This window comes from Aotus nancymaae, unplaced genomic scaffold (genome assembly GCF_030222135.1).
Source record: "Aotus nancymaae isolate 86718 unplaced genomic scaffold, 86718_ANA_hifiasm-v0.15.2.pri h1tg000099l, whole genome shotgun sequence".
NCBI classification, from domain to species: Eukaryota; Metazoa; Chordata; class Mammalia; order Primates; family Aotidae; genus Aotus; species Aotus nancymaae.
Window position 1 is genome coordinate 1,354,042 of NW_026988514.1, and position 23,640 is coordinate 1,377,681.

The following is a 23,640-nucleotide window of genomic DNA, read 5'->3' on the forward strand; positions in this document are numbered from 1 at the left end:
TGACCTAGTAGCATTCTGGACCTCAGACACCTTACCTTCCGACTAGCAGGCATTTTAGGACGTTAGAATTCCGCCAGGCTGTGCATTCTAGAATTCTGCCACATTTTGATTCTAGAATGCAGACAATTGGTTCTTCGGGAATTCAGACACCCTGAGTTCCGGAATGTGGACATTGAATGACTCTCGAGTTCAGACACGCAAGGATTCTAGAGTTTGGCCACCCTGACATTCCGGAACTCAGCCGTCCATTGATTCTAGAACCCAGAATCATTCAGAATGGTAAAATGCTGACCTAGTAGCATTCTGGACGTCAGACACATTAACTTCCGGCTAGCAGGCGTTTTAGTACTTTAGAATTCCGCCGTGCTGTGCATTCTAGAATTCCGTCAAATTCCGATTCTCGAATGCAGACATTTGGTGCTTCTGGAATTCAGACACCCTTAGTTCCGGAATGTGGACATTGAATGTCTCTCGAGTTCAGACACGCAAGTATTCTAGAGTTTGGCCAACCTTACATTCTGGAACTCAGCCGTCCATTGATTCTAGAACCCAGAATATTTCAGAATGATTAAATGCTGACCTAGTAGCATTCTGGACGTCAGACACGTTAACTTCCGGGTAGCAGGCATTTTAGGACTTTAGAATTCCGCCGTGCTGTGCATTCTAGAATTCCACCACATTCTGATTCTAGAATGCAGACATTTGGTGCTTCTGGAATTCAGACACCGTGAATTCCGGAATGTGGACATTGAGTGACTCTCGAGTTCAGACACGCAAGGATTCTAGGGTTTGGCGAACCTGACATTCTGGAACTCATCCGTCCATTGATTCTGGATCCCAATATCTTTCAGAACGGTAGAATGCTGACCTAGTAGCATTCTGGACGTCAGACACCTTAACTTCCGGCTAGCAGGCATTTTAGGACTTTAGAATTCCACCATGCTGTGCATTCTAGAATTTCACCATATTCCGATTCTAGAATGCAGACATTTGGTGTTTCTGGAATTCAGACACCCTGAGCTCCAGAATGTGCACATTGAATGATTCTCAAGATCAGACACGCAAGGATTCTAGAGTTTGGCCATGCTGACATTCTGGAATTCCGCCGTCCATTGGTTCTAGAACCCAGAATGTTTCAGAAAGGTAGAATGCTGACCTAGTAGCATTCTGGACCTCAGACAACTTACCTTCCGACTAGCAGGCATTTTAGGACTTTAGAATTCCGCCAGGCTGTGCATTCTAGAATTCTGCCACATTTTGATTCTAGAATGCAGAGAATTGATTCTTCGGGAATTCAGACACCCTGAGTTCCGGAATGTGGCCATTGAATTACTCTCGAGTTCAGACTCGCAGGGATTCGAGAGTTTGGCCACCCTGACATTCCGGAACTCAGCCGTCCATTGATTCTAGAACCCGGAATATTTCAGAATGGTAGAATGCTGACCTAGTAGCATTCTGGACGTCAGACACATTAACTTCCGGCTAGCAGGCGTTTTAGTACTTTAGAATTCCGCCAGGCTGTGCATACTAGAATTCCGTCAAATTCCGATTCTCGAATGCAGACATTTGGTGCTTCTGGAATTCAGGCACCCTTAGTTCCGGAATTTGGACATTGAATGTCTCTCGAGTTCAGACACGCAAGTATTCTAGAGTTTGGCCAACCTTACATTCTGGAACTCAGCCGTCCATTCATTCTAGAACCCGGAATATTTCAGAACGATTAAATGCTGACCTAGTAGCATTCTGGACGTCAGACACCTTAACTTCCGGCTAGCAGGCATTTTAGGACTTTAGAATTCCGCCATGCTGTGAATTCTAGAATTTCACCACATTCCGATTCTAGAATGCAGACATTTGGTGTTTCTGGAATTCAAACACCCTGAGCTCCGGAATGTGCACATTGAATGACTCTCGAGATCAGACACGCAAGGATTCTAGAGTTTGGCCATGCTGACATTCTGGAACTCAGCCGTCCATTGGTTCTAGAACCTAGAATCTTTCAGAATGGTAGAATGCTGACCTAGTAGCATTCTGGACCACAGACACCTTACCTTCCGACTAGCAGGCATTTTAGGACTTTAGAATTCCGCCAGGCTGTGCATTCTAGAATTCTGCCACATTTTGATTCTAGAATGCAGACAATTGATTCTTCGGGAATTCAGACACCCTGAGTTCCGGAATGTGGCCATTGAATTACTCTCGAGTTCAGACACGCAGGGATTCGAGAGTTTGGCCACCCTGACATTCCGGAACTCAGCCGTCCATTGATTCTAGAATCCAGAATCTTTCAGAATGGTGGAATGCTGACCTAGTAGCATTCTGGACGTCAGACACATTAACTTCCGGCTAGCAGGCGTTTTAGTACTTTAGAATTCCGCCAGGCTGTGCATACTAGAATTCCGTCAAATTCCGATTCTCGAATGCAGACATTTGGTGCTTCTGGAATTCAGACACCCTTAGTTCCGGAATGTGGACATTGAATGTCTCTCGAGTTCAGACACGCAAGTATTCTAGAGTTTGGCCAACCTTACATTCTGGAACTCAGCCGTCCATTGATTCTAGAACCCGGAATATTTCAGAACGATTAAATGCTGACCTAGTAGCATTCTGGACGTCAGACACCTTAACTTCCGGGTAGCAGGCATTTTAGGAGTTTAGAATTCCGCCATGCTGTGCATTCTAGAATTCCACCACATTCTGATTCTAGAATGCAGACATTTGGTGCTTCTGGAATTCAGACACCATGAATTCAGGAATGTGAACATTGAATGACTCTCGAGTTCAGACACGCAAGGATTCTAGAGTTTGGCCAACCTGACATTTTGGAACTCATCCGTCCATTGATTCTAGAACCCAGAATCTATCAGAACGGTAGAATGCTGACCTAGTAGCATTCTGGACGTCAGACACCTTAACTTCCGGCTAGCAGGCATTTTATGACTTTAGAATTCCACCATGCTGTGCATTCTAGAATTTCACCACATTGCGATTCTAGAATGCAGACATTTGGTGTTTCTGGAATTCAGACACCCTGAGCTCCGGAATGTGCACATTGAATGACTCTCAAGATCAGACACGCAAGGATTCTAGAGTTTGGCCATGCTGACATTCTGGAACTCAGCCGTCCATTGGTTCTAGAACCCAGAATCTTTCAGAACGGTAGAATGTTGACCTAGTAGCATTCTGGACCTCAGACACCTTACCTTCCGACTAGCAGGCATTTTAGGACGTTAGAATTCCGCCAGGCTGTGCATTCTAGAATTCTGCCACATTTTGATTCTAGAATGCAGACAATTGGTTCTTCGGGAATTCAGACACCCTGAGTTCCGGAATGTGGACATTGAATGACTCTCGAGTTCAGACACGCAAGGATTCTAGAGTTTGGCCACCCTGACATTCCGGAACTCAGCCGTCCATTGATTCTAGAACCCAGAATCATTCAGAATGGTAAAATGCTGACCTAGTAGCATTCTGGACGTCAGACACATTAACTTCCGGCTAGCAGGCGTTTTAGTACTTTAGAATTCCGCCGTGCTGTGCATTCTAGAATTCCGTCAAATTCCGATTCTCGAATGCAGACATTTGGTGCTTCTGGAATTCAGAGACCCTTAGTTCCGGAATGTGGACATTGAATGTCTCTCGAGTTCAGACACGCAAGTATTCTAGAGTTTGGCCAAACTTACATTCTGGAACTCAGCCGTCCATTGATTCTAGAACCCAGAATATTTCAGAATGATTAAATGCTGACCTAGTAGCATTCTGGACGTCAGACACGTTAACTTCCGGGTAGCAGGCATTTTAGGACTTTAGAATTCCGCCGTGCTGTGCATTCTAGAATTCCACCACATTCTGATTCTAGAATGCAGACATTTGGTGCTTCTGGAATTCAGACACCATGAATTCCGGAATGTGGACTTTGAATGACTCTCGAGTTCAGACACGCAAGGATTCTGGAGTTTGGCCACCCTGACATTCCGGAACTCAGCCGTCCATTGATTCTAGAACCCTGAATCTTTCAGAATGGTAGAATGCTGACCTAGTAGCATTCTGGACGTCAGACACATTAACTTCCGGCTAGCAGGCGTTTTAGTTCTTTAGAATTCCGCCGTGCTGTGCATTCTAGAATTCCGTCAAATTCCGATTCTCGAATGCAGACATTTGGTGCTTCTGGAATTCAGACACCCTTAGTTCCGGAATGTGGACATTGAATGTCTCTCGAGTTCAGACACGCAAGTATTCTAGAGTTTGGCCAACCTTTTACATTCTGGAACTCAGCCGTCCATTGATTCTAGAACCCAGAATATTTCAGAATGATTAAATGCTGACCTAGTAGCATTCTGGACGTCAGACACATTAACTTCCGGGTAGCAGGCATTTTAGGACTTTAGAATTCCGCCGTGCTGTGCATTCTAGAATTCCACCACATTCTGATTCTAGAATGCAGACATTTGGTGCTTCTGGAATTCAGACACCGTGAATTCCGGAATGTGGACATTGAGTGACTCTCGAGTTCAGACACGCAAGGATTCTAGAGTTTGGCGAACCTGACATTCTGGAACTCATCCGTCCATTGATTCTGGATCCCAATATCTTTCAGAACGGTAGAATGCTGACCTAGTAGCATTCTGGACGTCAGACACCTTAACTTCCGGCTAGCAGGCATTTTAGGACTTTAGAATTCCACCATGCTGTGCATTCTAGAATTTCACCATATTCCGATTCTAGAATGCAGACATTTGGTGTTTCTGGAATTCAGACACCCTGAGCTCCAGAATGTGCACATTGAATGATTCTCAAGATCAGACACGCAAGGATTCTAGAGTTTGGCCATGCTGACATTCTGGAATTCCGCCGTCCATTGGTTCTAGAACCCAGAATGTTTCAGAAAGGTAGAATGCTGACCTAGTAGCATTCTGGACCTCAGACAACTTACCTTCCGACTAGCAGGCATTTTAGGACTTTAGAATTCCGCCAGGCTGTGCATTCTAGAATTCTGCCACATTTTGATTCTAGAATGCAGACAATTGATTCTTCGGGAATTCAGACACCCTGAGTTCCGGAATGTGGCCATTGAATTACTCTCGAGTTCAGACTCGCAGGGATTCGAGAGTTTGGCCACCCTGACATTCCGGAACTCAGCCGTCCATTGATTCTAGAACCCAGAATCTTTCAGAATGGTAGAATGCTGACCTAGTAGCATTCTGGACGTCAGACACATTAACTTCCGGCTAGCAGGCGTTTTAGTACTTTAGAATTCCGCCAGGCTGTGCATACTAGAATTCCGTCAAATTCCGATTCTCGAATGCAGACATTTGGTGCTTCTGGAATTCAGGCACCCTTAGTTCCGGAATTTGGACATTGAATGTCTCGAGTTCAGACACGCAAGTATTCTAGAGTTTGGCCAACCTTACATTCTGGAACTCAGCCGTCCATTCATTCTAGAACCCGGAATATTTCAGAACGATTAAATGCTGACCTAGTAGCATTCTGGACGTCAGACACCTTAACTTCCGGCTAGCAGGCATTTTAGGACTTTAGAATTCCGCCATGCTGTGAATTCTAGAATTTCACCACATTCCGATTCTAGAATGCAGACATTTGGTGTTTCTGGAATTCAAACACCCTGAGCTCCGGAATGTGCACATTGAATGACTCTCGAGATCAGACACGCAAGGATTCTAGAGTTTGGCCATGCTGACATTCTGGAACTCAGCCGTCCATTGGTTCTAGAACCTAGAATCTTTCAGAATGGTAGAATGCTGACCTAGTAGCATTCTGGACCACAGACACCTTACCTTCCGACTAGCAGGCATTTTAGGACTTTAGAATTCCGCCAGGCTGTGCATTCTAGAATTCTGCCACATTTTGATTCTAGAATGCAGACAATTGATTCTTCGGGAATTCAGACACCCTGAGTTCCGGAATGTGGCCATTGAATTACTCTCGAGTTCAGACACGCAGGGATTCGAGAGTTTGGCCACCCTGACATTCCGGAACTCAGCCGTCCATTGATTCTAGAATCCAGAATCTTTCAGAATGGTAGAATGCTGACCTAGTAGCATTCTGGACGTCAGACACATTAACTTCCGGCTAGCAGGCGTTTTAGTACTTTAGAATTCCGCCAGGCTGTGCATACTAGAATTCCGTCAAATTCCGATTCTCGAATGCAGACATTTGGTGCTTCTGGAATTCAGACACCCTTAGTTCCGGAATGTGGACATTGAATGTCTCTCGAGTTCAGACACGCAAGTATTCTAGAGTTTGGCCAACCTTACATTGTGGAACTCAGCCGTCCATTGATTCTAGAACCCGGAATATTTCAGAACGATTAAATGCTGACCTAGTAGCATTCTGGACGTCAGACACCTTAACTTCCGGGTAGCAGGCATTTTAGGAGTTTAGAATTCCGCCATGCTGTGCATTCTAGAATTCCACCACATTCTGATTCTAGAATGCAGACATTTGGTGCTTCTGGAATTCAGACACCATGAATTCAGGAATGTGAACATTGAATGACTCTCGAGTTCAGACACGCAAGGATTCTAGAGTTTGGCCAACCTGACATTCTGGAACTCATCCGTCCATTGATTCTAGAACCCAGAATCTATCAGAACGGTAGAATGCTGACCTAGTAGCATTCTGGACGTCAGACACCTTAACTTCCGGCTAGCAGGCATTTTATGACTTTAGAATTCCACCATGCTGTGCATTCTAGAATTTCACCACATTGCGATTCTAGAATGCAGACATTTGGTGTTTCTGGAATTCAGACACCCTGAGCTCCGGAATGTGCACATTGAATGACTCTCAAGATCAGACACGCAAGGATTCTAGAGTTTGGCCATGCTGACATTCTGGAACTCAGCCGTCCATTGGTTCTAGAACCCAGAATCTTTCAGAACGGTAGAATGTTGACCTAGTAGCATTCTGGACCTCAGACACCTTACCTTCCGACTAGCAGGCATTTTAGGACGTTAGAATTCCGCCAGGATGTGCATTCTAGAATTCTGCCACATTTTGATTCTAGAATGCAGACAATTGGTTCTTCGGGAATTCAGACACCCTGAGTTCCGGAATGTGGACATTGAATGACTCTCGAGTTCAGACACGCAAGGATTCTAGAGTTTGGCCACCCTGACATTCCGGAACTCAGCCGTCCATTGATTCTAGAACCCAGAATCATTCAGAATGGTAAAATGCTGACCTAGTAGCATTCTGGACGTCAGACACGTTAACTTCCGGCTAGCAGGCGTTTTAGTACATTAGAATTCCGCCGTGCTGTGCATTCTAGAATTCCGTCAAATTCCGATTCTCGAATGCAGACATTTGGTGCTTCTGGAATTCAGACACCCTTAGTTCCGGAATGTGGACATTGAATGTCTCTCGAGTTCAGACACGCAAGTATTCTAGAGTTTGGCCAACCTTACATTCTGGAACTCAGCCGTCCATTGATTCTAGAACCCAGAATATTTCAGAATGATTAAATGCTGACCTAGTAGCATTCTGGACGTCAGACACCTTAACTTCCGGGTAGCAGGCATTTTAGGAGTTTAGAATTCCGCCGTGCTGTGCATTCTAGAATTCCACCACATTCTGATTCTAGAATGCAGACATTTGGTGCTTCTGGAATTCAGACACCATGAATTCCGGAATGTGGACTTTGAATGACTCTCGAGTTCAGACACGCAAGAATTCTGGAGTTTGGCCACCCTGACATTCCGGAACTCAGCCGTCCATTGATTCTAGAACCCTGAATCTTTCAGAATGGTAGAATGCTGACCTAGTAGCATTCTGGACGTCAGACACATTAACTTCCGGCTAGCAGGCGTTTTAGTTCTTTAGAATTCCGCCGTGCTGTGCATTCTAGAATTCCGTCAAATTCCGATTCTCGAATGCAGACATTTGGTGCTTCTGGAATTCAGACACCCTTAGTTCCGGAATGTGGACATTGAATGTCTCTCGAGTTCAGACACGCAAGTATTCTAGAGTTTGGCCAACCTTTTACATTCTGGAACTCAGCCGTCCATTGATTCTAGAACCCAGAATATTTCAGAATGATTAAATGCTGACCTAGTAGCATTCTGGACGTCAGACACATTAACTTCCGGGTAGCAGGCATTTTAGGACTTTAGAATTCCGCCGTGCTGTGCATTCTAGAATTCCACCACATTCTGATTCTAGAATGCAGACATTTGGTGCTTCTGGAATTCAGACACCGTGAATTCCGGAATGTGGACATTGAGTGACTCTCGAGTTCAGACACGCAAGGATTCTAGAGTTTGGCGAACCTGACATTCTGGAACTCATCCGTCCATTGATTCTGGATCCCAATATCTTTCAGAACGGTAGAATGCTGACCTAGTAGCATTCTGGACGTCAGACACCTTAACTTCCGGCTAGCAGGCATTTTAGGACTTTAGAATTCCACCATGCTGTGCATTCTAGAATTTCACCATATTCCGATTCTAGAATGCAGACATTTGGTGTTTCTGGAATTCAGACACCCTGAGCTCCACAATGTGCACACTGAATGACTCTCAAGATCAGACACGCAAGGATTCTAGAGTTTGGCCATGCTGACATTCTGGAATTCCGCCGTCCATTGGTTCTAGAACCCAGAATCTTTCAGAACGGTAGAATGCTGACCTAGTAGCATTCTGGACCTCAGACACCTTACCTTCCGACTAGCAGGCATTTTAGGACTTTAGAATTCCGCCAGGCTGTGCATTCTAGAATTCTGCCACATTTTGATTCTAGAATGCAGACAATTGATTCTTCGGGAATTCAGACACCCTGAGTTCCGGAATGTGGCCATTGAATTACTCTCGAGTTCAGACTCGCAGGGATTCGAGAGTTTGGCCACCCTGACATTCCGGAACTCAGCCGTCCATTGATTCTAGAACCCAGAATCTTTCAGAATGGTAGAATGCTGACCTAGTAGCATTCTGGACGTCAGACACATTAACTTCCGGCTAGCAGGCGTTTTAGTACTTTAGAATTCCGCCAGGCTGTGCATACTAGAATTCCGTCAAATTCCGATTCTCGAATGCAGACATTTGGTGCTTCTGGAATTCAGGCACCCTTAGTTCCGGAATTTGGACATTGAATGTCTCGAGTTCAGACACGCAAGTATTCTAGAGTTTGGCCAACCTTACATTCTGGAACTCAGCCGTCCATTCATTCTAGAACCCGGAATATTTCAGAACGATTAAATGCTGACCTAGTAGCATTCTGGACGTCAGACACCTTAACTTCCGGCTAGCAGGCATTTTAGGACTTTAGAATTCCGCCATGCTGTGAATTCTAGAATTTCACCACATTCCGATTCTAGAATGCAGACATTTGGTGTTTCTGGAATTCAAACACCCTGAGCTCCGGAATGTGCACATTGAATGACTCTCGAGATCAGACACGCAAGGATTCTAGAGTTTGGCCATGCTGACATTCTGGAACTCAGCCGTCCATTGGTTCTAGAACCTAGAATCTTTCAGAATGGTAGAATGCTGACCTAGTAGCATTCTGGACCACAGACACCTTACCTTCCGACTAGCAGGCATTTTAGGACTTTAGAATTCCGCCAGGCTGTGCATTCTAGAATTCTGCCACATTTTGATTCTAGAATGCAGACAATTGATTCTTCGGGAATTCAGACACCCTGAGTTCCGGAATGTGGCCATTGAATTACTCTCGAGTTCAGACACGCAGGGATTCGAGAGTTTGGCCACCCTGACATTCCGGAACTCAGCCGTCCATTGATTCTAGAATCCAGAATCTTTCAGAATGGTAGAATGCTGACCTAGTAGCATTCTGGACGTCAGACACATTAACTTCCGGCTAGCAGGCGTTTTAGTACTTTAGAATTCCACCAGGCTGTGCATACTAGAATTCCGTCAAATTCCGATTCTCGAATGCAGACATTTGGTGCTTCTGGAATTCAGACACCCTTAGTTCCGGAATGTGGACATTGAATGTCTCTCGAGTTCAGACACGCAAGTATTCTAGAGTTTGGCCAACCTTACATTCTGGAACTCAGCCGTCCATTGATTCTAGAACCCGGAATATTTCAGAACGATTAAATGCTGACCTAGTAGCATTCTGGACGTCAGACACCTTAACTTCCGGGTAGCAGGCATTTTAGGAGTTTAGAATTCCGCCATGCTGTGCATTCTAGAATTCCACCACATTCTGATTCTAGAATGCAGACATTTGGTGCTTCTGGAATTCAGACACCATGAATTCAGGAATGTGAACATTGAATGACTCTCGAGTTCAGACACGCAAGGATTCTAGAGTTTGGCCAACCTGACATTCTGGAACTCATCCGTCCATTGATTCTAGAACCCAGAATCTATCAGAACGGTAGAATGCTGACCTAGTAGCATTCTGGACGTCAGACACCTTAACTTCCGGCTAGCAGGCATTTTATGACTTTAGAATTCCACCATGCTGTGCATTCTAGAATTTCACCACATTGCGATTCTAGAATGCAGACATTTGGTGTTTCTGGAATTCAGACACCCTGAGCTCCGGAATGTGCACATTGAATGACTCTCAAGATCAGACACGCAAGGATTCTAGAGTTTGGCCATGCTGACATTCTGGAACTCAGCCGTCCATTGGTTCTAGAACCCAGAATCTTTCAGAACGGTAGAATGTTGACCTAGTAGCATTCTGGACCTCAGACACCTTACCTTCCGACTAGCAGGCATTTTAGGACGTTAGAATTCCGCCAGGATGTGCATTCTAGAATTCTGCCACATTTTGATTCTAGAATGCAGACAATTGGTTCTTCGGGAATTCAGACACCCTGAGTTCCGGAATGTGGACATTGAATGACTCTCGAGTTCAGACACGCAAGGATTCTAGAGTTTGGCCACCCTGACATTCCGGAACTCAGCCGTCCATTGATTCTAGAACCCAGAATCATTCAGAATGGTAAAATGCTGACCTAGTAGCATTCTGGACGTCAGACACGTTAACTTCCGGCTAGCAGGCGTTTTAGTACATTAGAATTCCGCCGTGCTGTGCATTCTAGAATTCCGTCAAATTCCGATTCTCGAATGCAGACATTTGGTGCTTCTGGAATTCAGACACCCTTAGTTCCGGAATGTGGACATTGAATGTCTCTCGAGTTCAGACACGCAAGTATTCTAGAGTTTGGCCAACCTTACATTCTGGAACTCAGCCGTCCATTGATTCTAGAACCCAGAATATTTCAGAATGATTAAATGCTGACCTAGTAGCATTCTGGACGTCAGACACCTTAACTTCCGGGTAGCAGGCATTTTAGGAGTTTAGAATTCCGCCGTGCTGTGCATTCTAGAATTCCACCACATTCTGATTCTAGAATGCAGACATTTGGTGCTTCTGGAATTCAGACACCATGAATTCCGGAATGTGGACTTTGAATGACTCTCGAGTTCAGACACGCAAGGATTCTGGAGTTTGGCCACCCTGACATTCCGGAACTCAGCCGTCCATTGATTCTAGAACCCTGAATCTTTCAGAATGGTAGAATGCTGACCTAGTAGCATTCTGGACGTCAGACACATTAACTTCCGGCTAGCAGGCGTTTTAGTTCTTTAGAATTCCGCCGTGCTGTGCATTCTAGAATTCCGTCAAATTCCGATTCTCGAATGCAGACATTTGGTGCTTCTGGAATTCAGACACCCTTAGTTCCGGAATGTGGACATTGAATGTCTCTCGAGTTCAGACACGCAAGTATTCTAGAGTTTGGCCAACCTTTTACATTCTGGAACTCAGCCGTCCATTGATTCTAGAACCCAGAATATTTCAGAATGATTAAATGCTGACCTAGTAGCATTCTGGACGTCAGACACATTAACTTCCGGGTAGCAGGCATTTTAGGACTTTAGAATTCCGCCGTGCTGTGCATTCTAGAATTCCACCACATTCTGATTCTAGAATGCAGACATTTGGTGCTTCTGGAATTCAGACACCGTGAATTCCGGAATGTGGACATTGAGTGACTCTCGAGTTCAGACACGCAAGGATTCTAGAGTTTGGCGAACCTGACATTCTGGAACTCATCCGTCCATTGATTCTGGATCCCAATATCTTTCAGAACGGTAGAATGCTGACCTAGTAGCATTCTGGACGTCAGACACCTTAACTTCCGGCTAGCAGGCATTTTAGGACTTTAGAATTCCACCATGCTGTGCATTCTAGAATTTCACCATATTCCGATTCTAGAATGCAGACATTTGGTGTTTCTGGAATTCAGACACCCTGAGCTCCAGAATGTGCACATTGAATGATTCTCAAGATCAGACACGCAAGGATTCTAGAGTTTGGCCATGCTGACATTCTGGAATTCCGCCGTCCATTGGTTCTAGAACCCAGAATGTTTCAGAAAGGTAGAATGCTGACCTAGTAGCATTCTGGACCTCAGACAACTTACCTTCCGACTAGCAGGCATTTTAGGACTTTAGAATTCCGCCAGGCTGTGCATTCTAGAATTCTGCCACATTTTGATTCTAGAATGCAGACAATTGATTCTTCGGGAATTCAGACACCCTGAGTTCCGGAATGTGGCCATTGAATTACTCTCGAGTTCAGAGTCGCAGGGATTCGAGAGTTTGGCCACCCTGACATTCCGGAACTCAGCCGTCCATTGATTCTAGAACCCAGAATCTTTCAGAATGGTAGAATGCTGACCTAGTAGCATTCTGGACGTCAGACACATTAACTTCCGGCTAGCAGGCGTTTTAGTACTTTAGAATTCCGCCAGGCTGTGCATACTAGAATTCCGTCAAATTCCGATTCTCGAATGCAGACATTTGGTGCTTCTGGAATTCAGGCACCCTTAGTTCCGGAATTTGGACATTGAATGTCTCGAGTTCAGACACGCAAGTATTCTAGAGTTTGGCCAACCTTACATTCTGGAACTCAGCCGTCCATTCATTCTAGAACCCGGAATATTTCAGAACGATTAAATGCTGACCTAGTAGCATTCTGGACGTCAGACACCTTAACTTCCGGCTAGCAGGCATTTTAGGACTTTAGAATTCCGCCATGCTGTGAATTCTAGAATTTCACCACATTCCGATTCTAGAATGCAGACATTTGGTGTTTCTGGAATTCAAACACCCTGAGCTCCGGAATGTGCACATTGAATGACTCTCGAGATCAGACACGCAAGGATTCTAGAGTTTGGCCATGCTGACATTCTGGAACTCAGCCGTCCATTGGTTCTAGAACCTAGAATCTTTCAGAATGGTAGAATGCTGACCTAGTAGCATTCTGGACCACAGACACCTTACCTTCCGACTAGCAGGCATTTTAGGACTTTAGAATTCCGCCAGGCTGTGCATTCTAGAATTCTGCCACATTTTGATTCTAGAATGCAGACAATTGATTCTTCGGGAATTCAGACACCCTGAGTTCCGGAATGTGGCCATTGAATTACTCTCGAGTTCAGACACGCAGGGATTCGAGAGTTTGGCCACCCTGACATTCCGGAACTCAGCTGTCCATTGATTCTAGAATCCAGAATCTTTCAGAATGGTAGAATGCTGACCTAGTAGCATTCTGGACGTCAGACACATTAACTTCCGGCTAGCAGGCGTTTTAGTACTTTAGAATTCCGCCAGGCTGTGCATACTAGAATTCCGTCAAATTCCGATTCTCGAATGCAGACATTTGGTGCTTCTGGAATTCAGACACCCTTAGTTCCGGAATGTGGACATTGAATGTCTCTCGAGTTCAGACACGCAAGTATTCTAGAGTTTGGCCAACCTTACATTCTGGAACTCAGCCGTCCATTGATTCTAGAACCCGGAATATTTCAGAACGATTAAATGCTGACCTAGTAGCATTCTGGACGTCAGACACCTTAACTTCCGGGTAGCAGGCATTTTAGGAGTTTAGAATTCCGCCATGCTGTGCATTCTAGAATTCCACCACATTCTGATTCTAGAATGCAGACATTTGGTGCTTCTGGAATTCAGACACCATGAATTCAGGAATGTGAACATTGAATGACTCTCGAGTTCAGACACGCAAGGATTCTAGAGTTTGGCCAACCTGACATCCTGGAACTCATCCGTCCATTGATTCTAGAACCCAGAATCTATCAGAACGGTAGAATGCTGACCTAGTAGCATTCTGGACGTCAGACACCTTAACTTCCGGCTAGCAGGCATTTTATGACTTTAGAATTCCACCATGCTGTGCATTCTAGAATTTCACCACATTGCGATTCTAGAATGCAGACATTTGGTGTTTCTGGAATTCAGACACCCTGAGCTCCGGAATGTGCACATTGAATGACTCTCAAGATCAGACACGCAAGGATTCTAGAGTTTGGCCATGCTGACATTCTGGAACTCAGCCGTCCATTGGTTCTAGAACCCAGAATCTTTCAGAACGGTAGAATGCTGACCTAGTAGCATTCTGGACCTCAGACACCTTACCTTCCGACTAGCAGGCATTTTAGGACGTTAGAATTCCGCCAGGATGTGCATTCTAGAATTCTGCCACATTTTGATTCTAGAATGCAGACAATTGGTTCTTCGGGAATTCAGACACCCTGAGTTCCGGAATGTGGACATTGAATGACTCTCGAGTTCAGACACGCAAGGATTCTAGAGTTTGGCCACCCTGACATTCCGGAACTCAGCCGTCCATTGATTCTAGAACCCAGAATCATTCAGAATGGTAAAATGCTGACCTAGTAGCATTCTGGACGTCAGACACGTTAACTTCCGGCTAGCAGGCGTTTTAGTACATTAGAATTCCGCCGTGCTGTGCATTCTAGAATTCCGTCAAATTCCGATTCTCGAATGCAGACATTTGGTGCTTCTGGAATTCAGACACCCTTAGTTCCGGAATGTGGACATTGAATGTCTCTCGAGTTCAGACACGCAAGTATTCTAGAGTTTGGCCAACCTTACATTCTGGAACTCAGCCGTCCATTGATTCTAGAACCCAGAATATTTCAGAATGATTAAATGCTGACCTAGTAGCATTCTGGACGTCAGACACCTTAACTTCCGGGTAGCAGGCATTTTAGGAGTTTAGAATTCCGCCATGCTGTGCATTCTAGAATTCCACCACATTCTGATTCTAGAATGCAGACATTTGGTGCTTCTGGAATTCAGACACCATGAATTCCGGAATGTGAACATTGAATGACTCTCGAGTTCAGACACGCAAGGATTCTAGAGTTTGGCCAACCTGACATTCTGGAACTCATCCGTCCATTGATTCTAGAACCCAGAATCTATCAGAACGGTAGAATGCTGACCTAGTAGCATTCTGGACGTCAGACACCTTAACTTCCGGCTAGCAGGCATTTTAGGACTTTAGAATTCCGCCATGCTGTGCATTCTAGAATTTCACCACATTCCGATTCTAGAATGCAGACATTTGGTGTTTCTGGAATTCAGACACCCTGAGCTCCGGAATGTGCACATTGAATGACTCTCGAGATCAGACACGCAAGGATTCTAGAGTTTGGCCATGCTGACATTCTGGAACTCAGCCGTCCATTGGTTCTAGAACCCAGAATCTTTCAGAACGGTAGAATGCTGACCTAGTAGCATTCTGGACCTCAGACACCTTACCTTCCGTCTAGCAGGCATTTTAGGACGTTAGAATTCCGCCAGGCTGTGCATTCTAGAATTCTGCCACATTTTGATTCTAGAATGCAGACAATTGGTTCTTCGGGAATTCAGACACCCTGAGTTCCGGAATGTGGACATTGAATGACTCTCGAGTTCAGACACGCAAGGATTCTAGAGTTTGGCCACCCTGATATTCCGGAACTCAGCCGTCCATTGATTCTAGAACCCAGAATCATTCAGAATGGTAAAATGCTGACCTAGTAGCATTCTGGACGTCAGACACATTAACTTCCGGCTAGCAGGCGTTTTAGTACTTTAGAATTCCGCAGTGCTGTGCATTCTAGAATTCCGTCAAATTCCGATTCTCGAATGCAGACATTTGGTGCTTCTGGAATTCAGACACCCTTAGTTCCGGAATGTGGACATTGAATGTCTCTCGAGTTCAGACACGCAAGTATTCTAGAGTTTGGCCAACCTTACATTGTGGAACTCAGCCGTCCATTGATTCTAGAACCCAGAATATTTCAGAATGATTAAATGCTGACCTAGTAGCATTCTGGACGTCAGACACGTTAACTTCCGGGTAGCAGGCATTTTAGGACTTTAGAATTCCGCCGTGCGGTGCATTCTAGAATTCCACCACATTCTGATTCTAGAATGCAGACATTTGGTGCTTCTGGAATTCAGACACCCTGAATTCCGGAATGTGGACATTGAATGACTCTCGAGTTCAGACACGCAAGTATTCTAGAGTTTGGCCAACCTTACATTCTGGAACTCAGCCGTCCATTGATTCTGGAACCCAGAATCTTTCAGAATGGTAGAATGCTGACCTAGTAGCATTCTGGACGTCAGACACCTTAACTTCCGGCTAGCAGGCATTTTAGGACTTTAGAATTCCACCATGCTGTGCATTCTAGAATTTCACCACATTCCGATTCTAGAATGCAGACATTTGGTGTTTCTGGAATTCAGACACCCTGAGCTCCGGAATGTGCACGTTGAATGACTCTCGAGATCAGACACGCAAGGATTCTAGAGTTTGGCCATGCTGACATTCTGGAACGCAGCCGTCCATTGGTTCTAGAACCCAGAATCTTTCAGAACGGTAGAATGCTGACCTAGTAGCATTCTGGACCTCAGACACCTTACCTTCCGACTAGCAGGCATTTTAGGACGTTAGAATTCCGCCAGGCTGTGCATTCTAGAATTCTGCCACATTTTGATTCTAGAATGCAGACAATTGGTTCTTCGGGAATTCAGACACCCTGAGTTCCGGAATGTGGACATTGAATGACTCTCGAGATCAGACACGCAAGGATTCTAGAGTTTGGCCATGCTGACATTCTGGAACTCAGCCGTCCATTGGTTCTAGAGCCTAGAATCTTTCAGAATGGTAGAATGCTGACCTAGTAGCATTCTGGACCACAGACACCTTACCTTCCGACTAGCAGGCATTTTAGGACTTTAGAATTCCGCCAGGCTGTGCATTCTAGAATTCTGCCACATTTTGATTCTAGAATGCAGACAATTGATTCTTCGGGAATTCAGACACCCTGAGTTCCGGAATGTGGCCATTGAATTACTCTCGAGTTCAGACACGCAGGGATTCGAGAGTTTGGCCACCCTGACATTCCGGAACTCAGCCGTCCATTGATTCTAGAATCCGGAATCTTTCAGAATGGTAGAATGCTGACCTAGTAGCATTCTGGACGTCAGACACATTAACTTCCGGCTAGCAGGCGTTTTAGTACTTTAGAATTCCACCAGGCTGTGCATACTAGAATTCCGTCAAATTCCGATTCTCGAATGCAGACATTTGGTGCTTCTGGAATTCAGACACCCTTAGTTCCGGAATGTGGACATTGAATGTCTCTCGAGTTCAGACACGCAAGTATTCTAGAGTTTGGCCAACCTTACATTCTGGAACTCAGCCGTCCATTGATTCTAGAACCCGGAATATTTCAGAACGATTAAATGCTGACCTAGTAGCATTCTGGACGTCAGACACCTTAACTTCCGGGTAGCAGGCATTTTAGGAGTTTAGAATTCCGCCATGCTGTGCATTCTAGAATTCCACCACATTCTGATTCTAGAATGCAGACATTTGGTGCTTCTGGAATTCAGACACCATGAATTCAGGAATGTGAACATTGAATGACTCTCGAGTTCAGACACGCAAGGATTCTAGAGTTTGGCCAACCTGACATTCTGGAACTCATCCGTCCATTGATTCTAGAACCCAGAATCTATCAGAACGGTAGAATGCTGACCTAGTAGCATTCTGGACGTCAGACACCTTAACTTCCGGCTAGCAGGCATTTTATGACTTTAGAATTCCACCATGCTGTGCATTCTAGAATTTCACCACATTGCGATTCTAGAATGCAGACATTTGGTGTTTCTGGAATTCAGACACCCTGAGCTCCGGAATGTGCACATTGAATGACTCTCAAGATCAGACACGCAAGGATTCTAGAGTTTGGCCATGCTGACATTCTGGAACTCAGCCGTCCATTGGTTCTAGAACCCAGAATCTTTCAGAACGGTAGAATGCTGACCTAGTAGCATTCTGGACCTCAGACACCTTACCTTCCGACTAGCAGGCATTTTAGGACGTTAGAATTCCGCCAGGATGTGCATTCTAGAATTCTGCCACATTTTGATTCTAGAATGCAGACAATTGGTTCTTCGGGAATTCAGACACCCTGAGTTCCGGAATGTGGACATTGAATGACTCTCGAGTTCAGACACGCAAGGATTCGAGAGTTTGGCCACCCTGACATTCCGGAACTCAGCCGTCCATTGATTCTAGAACCCAGAATCATTCAGAATGGTAAAATGCTGACCTAGTAGCATTCTGGACGTCAGACACATTAACTTCCGGCTAGCAGGCGTTTTAGTACATTAGAATTCCACCGTGCTGTGCATTCTAGAATTCCGTCAAATTCCGATTCTCGAATGCAGACATTTGGTGCTTCTGGAATTCAGACACCCTTAGTTCCGGAATGTGGACATTGAATGTCTCTCGAGTTCAGACACGCAAGTATTCTAGAGTTTGGCCAACCTTACATTCTGGAACTCAGCCGTCCATTGATTCTAGAACCCAGAATATTTCAGAATGATTAAATGCTGACCTAGTAGCATTCTGGACGTCAGACACCTTAACTTCCGGGTAGCAGGCATTTTAGGAGTTTAGAATTCCGCCATGCTGTGCATTCTAGAATTCCACCACATTCTGATTCTAGAATGCAGACATTTGGTGCTTCTGGAATTCAGACACCATGAATTCCGGAATGTGAACATTGAATGACTCTCGAGTTCAGACACGCAAGGATTCTAGAGTTTGGCCAACCTGACATTCTGGAACTCATCCGTCCATTGATTCTAGAACCCAGAATCTATCAGAACGGTAGAATGCTGACCTAGTAGCATTCTGGACGTCAGACAACTTAACTTCCGGCTAGCAGGCATTTTAGGACTTTAGAATTCCGCCATGCTGTGCATTCTAGAATTTCACCACATTCCGATTCTAGAATGCAGACATTTGGTGTTTCTGGAATTCAGACACCCTGAGCTCCGGAATGTGCACATTGAATGACTCTCGAGATCAGACACGCAAGGATTCTAGAGTTTGGCCATGCTGACATTCTGGAACTCAGCCGTCCATTGGTTCTAGAACCCAGAATCTTTCAGAACGGTAGAATGCTGACCTAGTAGCATTCTGGACCTCAGACACCTTACCTTCCGTCTAGCAGGCATTTTAGGACGTTAGAATTCCGCCAGGCTATGCATTCTAGAATTCTGCCACATTTTGATTCTAGAATGCAGACAATTGGTTCTTCGGGAATTCAGACACCCTGAGTTCCGGAATGTGGACACTGAATGACTCTCGAGTTCAGACACGCAAGGATTCTAGAGTTTGGCCACCCTGACATTCCGGAACTCAGCCGTCCATTGATTCTAGAACCCAGAATCATTCAGAATGGTAAAATGCTGACGTAGTAGCATTCTGGACGTCAGACACGTTAACTTCCGGCTAGCAGGCGTTTTTGTACATTAGAATTCCGCCGTGCTGTGCATTCTAGAATTCCGTCAAATTCCGATTCTCGAATGCAGACATTTGGTGCTTCTGGAATTCAGACACCCTTAGTTCCGGAATGTGGACATTGAATGTCTCTCGAGTTCAGACACGCAAGTATTCTAGAGTTTGGCCAACCTTACATTCTGGAACTCAGCCGTCCATTGATTCTAGAACCCAGAATATTTCAGAATGATTAAATGCTGACCTAGTAGCATTCTGGACGTCAGACACCTTAACTTCCGGGTAGCAGGCATTTTAGGAGTTTAGAATTCCGCCATGCTGTGCATTCTAGAATTCCACCACATTCTGATTCTAGAATGCAGACATTTGGTGCTTCTGGAATTCAGACACCATGAATTCAGGAATGTGAACATTGAATGACTCTCGAGTTCAGACACGCAAGGATTCTAGAGTTTGGCCAACCTGACATTCTGGAACTCATCCGTCCATTGATTCTAGAACCCAGAATCTATCAGAACGGTAGAATGCTGACCTAGTAGCATTCTGGACGTCAGACACCTTAACTTCCGGCTAGCAGGCATTTTATGACTTTAGAATTCCACCATGCTGTGCATTCTAGAATTTCACCACATTGCGATTCTAGAATGCAGACATTTGGTGTTTCTGGAATTCAGACACCCTGAGCTCCGGAATGTGCACATTGAATGACTCTCAAGATCAGACACGCAAGGATTCTAGAGTTTGGCCATGCTGACATTCTGGAACTCAGCCGTCCATTGGTTCTAGAACCCAGAATCTTTCAGAACGGTAGAATGCTGACCTAGTAGCATTCTGGACCTCAGACACCTTACCTTCCGACTAGCAGGCATTTTAGGACGTTAGAATTCCGCCAGGATGTGCATTCTAGAATTCTGCCACATTTTGATTCTAGAATGCAGACAATTGGTTCTTCGGGAATTCAGACACCCTGAGTTCCGGAATGTGGACATTGAATGACTCTCGAGTTCAGACACGCAAGGATTCTAGAGTTTGGCCACCCTGACATTCCGGAACTCAGCCGTCCATTGATTCTAGAACCCAGAATCATTCAGAATGGTAAAATGCTGACCTAGTAGCATTCTGGACGTCAGACACATTAACTTCCGGCTAGCAGGCGTTTTAGTACATTAGAATTCCACCGTGCTGTGCATTCTAGAATTCCGTCAAATTCCGATTCTCGAATGCAGACATTTGGTGCTTCTGGAATTCAGACACCCTTAGTTCCGGAATGTGGACATTGAATGTCTCTCGAGTTCAGACACGCAAGTATTCTAGAGTTTGGCCAACCTTACATTCTGGAACTCAGCCGTCCATTGATTCTAGAACCCAGAATATTTCAGAATGATTAAATGCTGACCTAGTAGCATTCTGGACGTCGGACACCTTAACTTCCGGGTAGCAGGCATTTTAGGAGTTTAGAATTCCGCCATGCTGTGCATTCTAGAATTCCACCACATTCTGATTCTAGAATGCAGACATTTGGTGCTTCTGGAATTCAGACACCATGAATTCCGGAATGTGAACATTGAATGACTCTCGAGTTCAGACACGCAAGGATTCTAGAGTTTGGCCAACCTGACATTCTGGAACTCATCCGTCCATTGATTCTAGAACCCAGAATCTATCAGAACGGTAGAATGCTGACCTAGTAGCATTCTGGACGTCAGACAACTTAACTTCCGGCTAGCAGGCATTATAGGACTTTAGAATTCCGCCATGCTGTGCATTCTAGAATTTCACCACATTCCGATTCTAGAATGCAGACATTTGGTGTTTCTGGAATTCAGACACCCTGAGCTCCGGAATGTGCACATTGAATGACTCTCGAGATCAGACACGCAAGGATTCTAGAGTTTGGCCATGCTGACATTCTGGAACTCAGCCGTCCATTGGTTCTAGAACCCAGAATCTTTCAGAACGGTAGAATGCTGACCTAGTAGCATTCTGGACCTCAGACACCTTACCTTCCGTCTAGCAGGCATTTTAGGACGTTAGAATTCCGCCAGGCTGTGCATTCTAGAATTCTGCCACATTTTGATTCTAGAATGCAGACAATTGGTTCTTCGGGAATTCAGACACCCTGAGTTCCGGAATGTGGACACTGAATGACTCTCGAGTTCAGACACGCAAGGATTCTAGAGTTTGGCCACCCTGACATTCCGGAACTCAGCCGTCCATTGATTCTAGAACCCAGAATCATTCAGAATGGTAAAATGCTGACCTAGTAGCATTCTGGACGTCAGACACGTTAACTTCCGGCTAGCAGGCGTTTTTGTACATTAGAATTCCGCCGTGCTGTGCATTCTAGAATTCCGTCAAATTCCGATTCTCGAATGCAGACATTTGGTGCTTCTGGAATTCAGACACCCTTAGTTCCGGAATGTGGACATTGAATGTCTCTCGAGATCAGACACGCAAGTATTCTAGAGTTTGGCCAACCTTACATTCTGGAACTCAGCCGTCCATTGATTCTAGAACCCAGAATATTTCAGAATGATTAAATGCTGACCTAGTAGCATTCTGGACGTCAGACACGTTAACTTCCGGGTAGCAGGCATTTTAGGACTTTAGAATTCCGCCGTGCGGTGCATTCTAGAATTCCACCACATTCTGATTCTAGAATGCAGACATTTGGTGCTTCTGGAATTCAGACACCCTGAATTCCGGAATGTGGACATTGAATGACTCTCGAGTTCAGACACGCAAGTATTCTAGAGTTTGGCCAACCTGACATTCTGGAACTCATCCGTCCATTGATTCTGGAACCCAGAATCTTTCAGAATGGTAGAATGCTGACCTAGTAGCATTCTGGACGTCAGACACCTTAACTTCCGGCTAGCAGGCATTTTAGGACTTTAGAATTCCACCATGCTGTGCATTCTAGAATTTCACCACATTCCGATTCTAGAATGCAGACATTTGGTGTTTCTGGAATTCAGACACCCTGAGCTCCGGAATGTGCACGTTGAATGACTCTCGAGATCAGACACGCAAGGATTCTAGAGTTTGGCCATGCTGACATTCTGGAACACAGCCGTCCATTGGTTCTAGAACCCAGAATCTTTCAGAACGGTAGAATGCTGACCTAGTAGCATTCTGGACCTCAGACACCTTACCTTCCGACTAGCAGGCATTTTAGGACGTTAGAATTCCGCCAGGCTGTGCATTCTAGAATTCTGCCACATTTTGATTCTAGAATGCAGACAATTGGTTCTTCGGGAATTCAGACACCCTGAGTTCCGGAATGTGGACATTGAATGACTCTCGAGTTCAGACACGCAAGGATTCTAGAGTTTGGCCACCCTGACATTCCGAAACTCAGCCGTCCATTGATTCTAGAACCCAGAATCATTCAGAATGGTAAAATGCTGACCTAGTAGCATTCTGGACGTCAGACACATTAACTTCCGGCTAGCAGGCGTTTTAGTACATTAGAATTCCGCCGTGCTGTGCATTCTAGAATTCCGTCAAATTCCGATTCTAGAATGCAGACATTTGGTGCTTCTGGAATTCAGACACCCTTAGTTCCGGAATGTGGACATTGAATGTCTCTCGAGTTCAGACACGCAAGGATTCTAGAGTTTGGCCAACCTTACATTCTGGAACTCAGCCGTCCATTGATTCTAGAACCCAGAATATTTCAGAATGATTAAATGCTGACCTAGTAGCATTCTGGACGTCAGACACCTTAACTTCCGGGTAGCAGGCATTTTAGGAGTTTAGAATTCCGCCATGCTGTGCATTCTAGAATTCCACCACATTCTGATTCTAGAATGCAGACATTTGGTGCTTCTGGAATTCAGACACCATGAATTCCGGAATGTGAACATTGAATGACTCTCGAGTTCAGACACGCAAGGATTCTAGAGTTTGGCCAACCTGACATTCTGGAACTCATCCGTCCATTGATTCTAGAACCCAGAATCTATCAGAACGGTAGAATGCTGACCTAGTAGCATTCTGGACGTC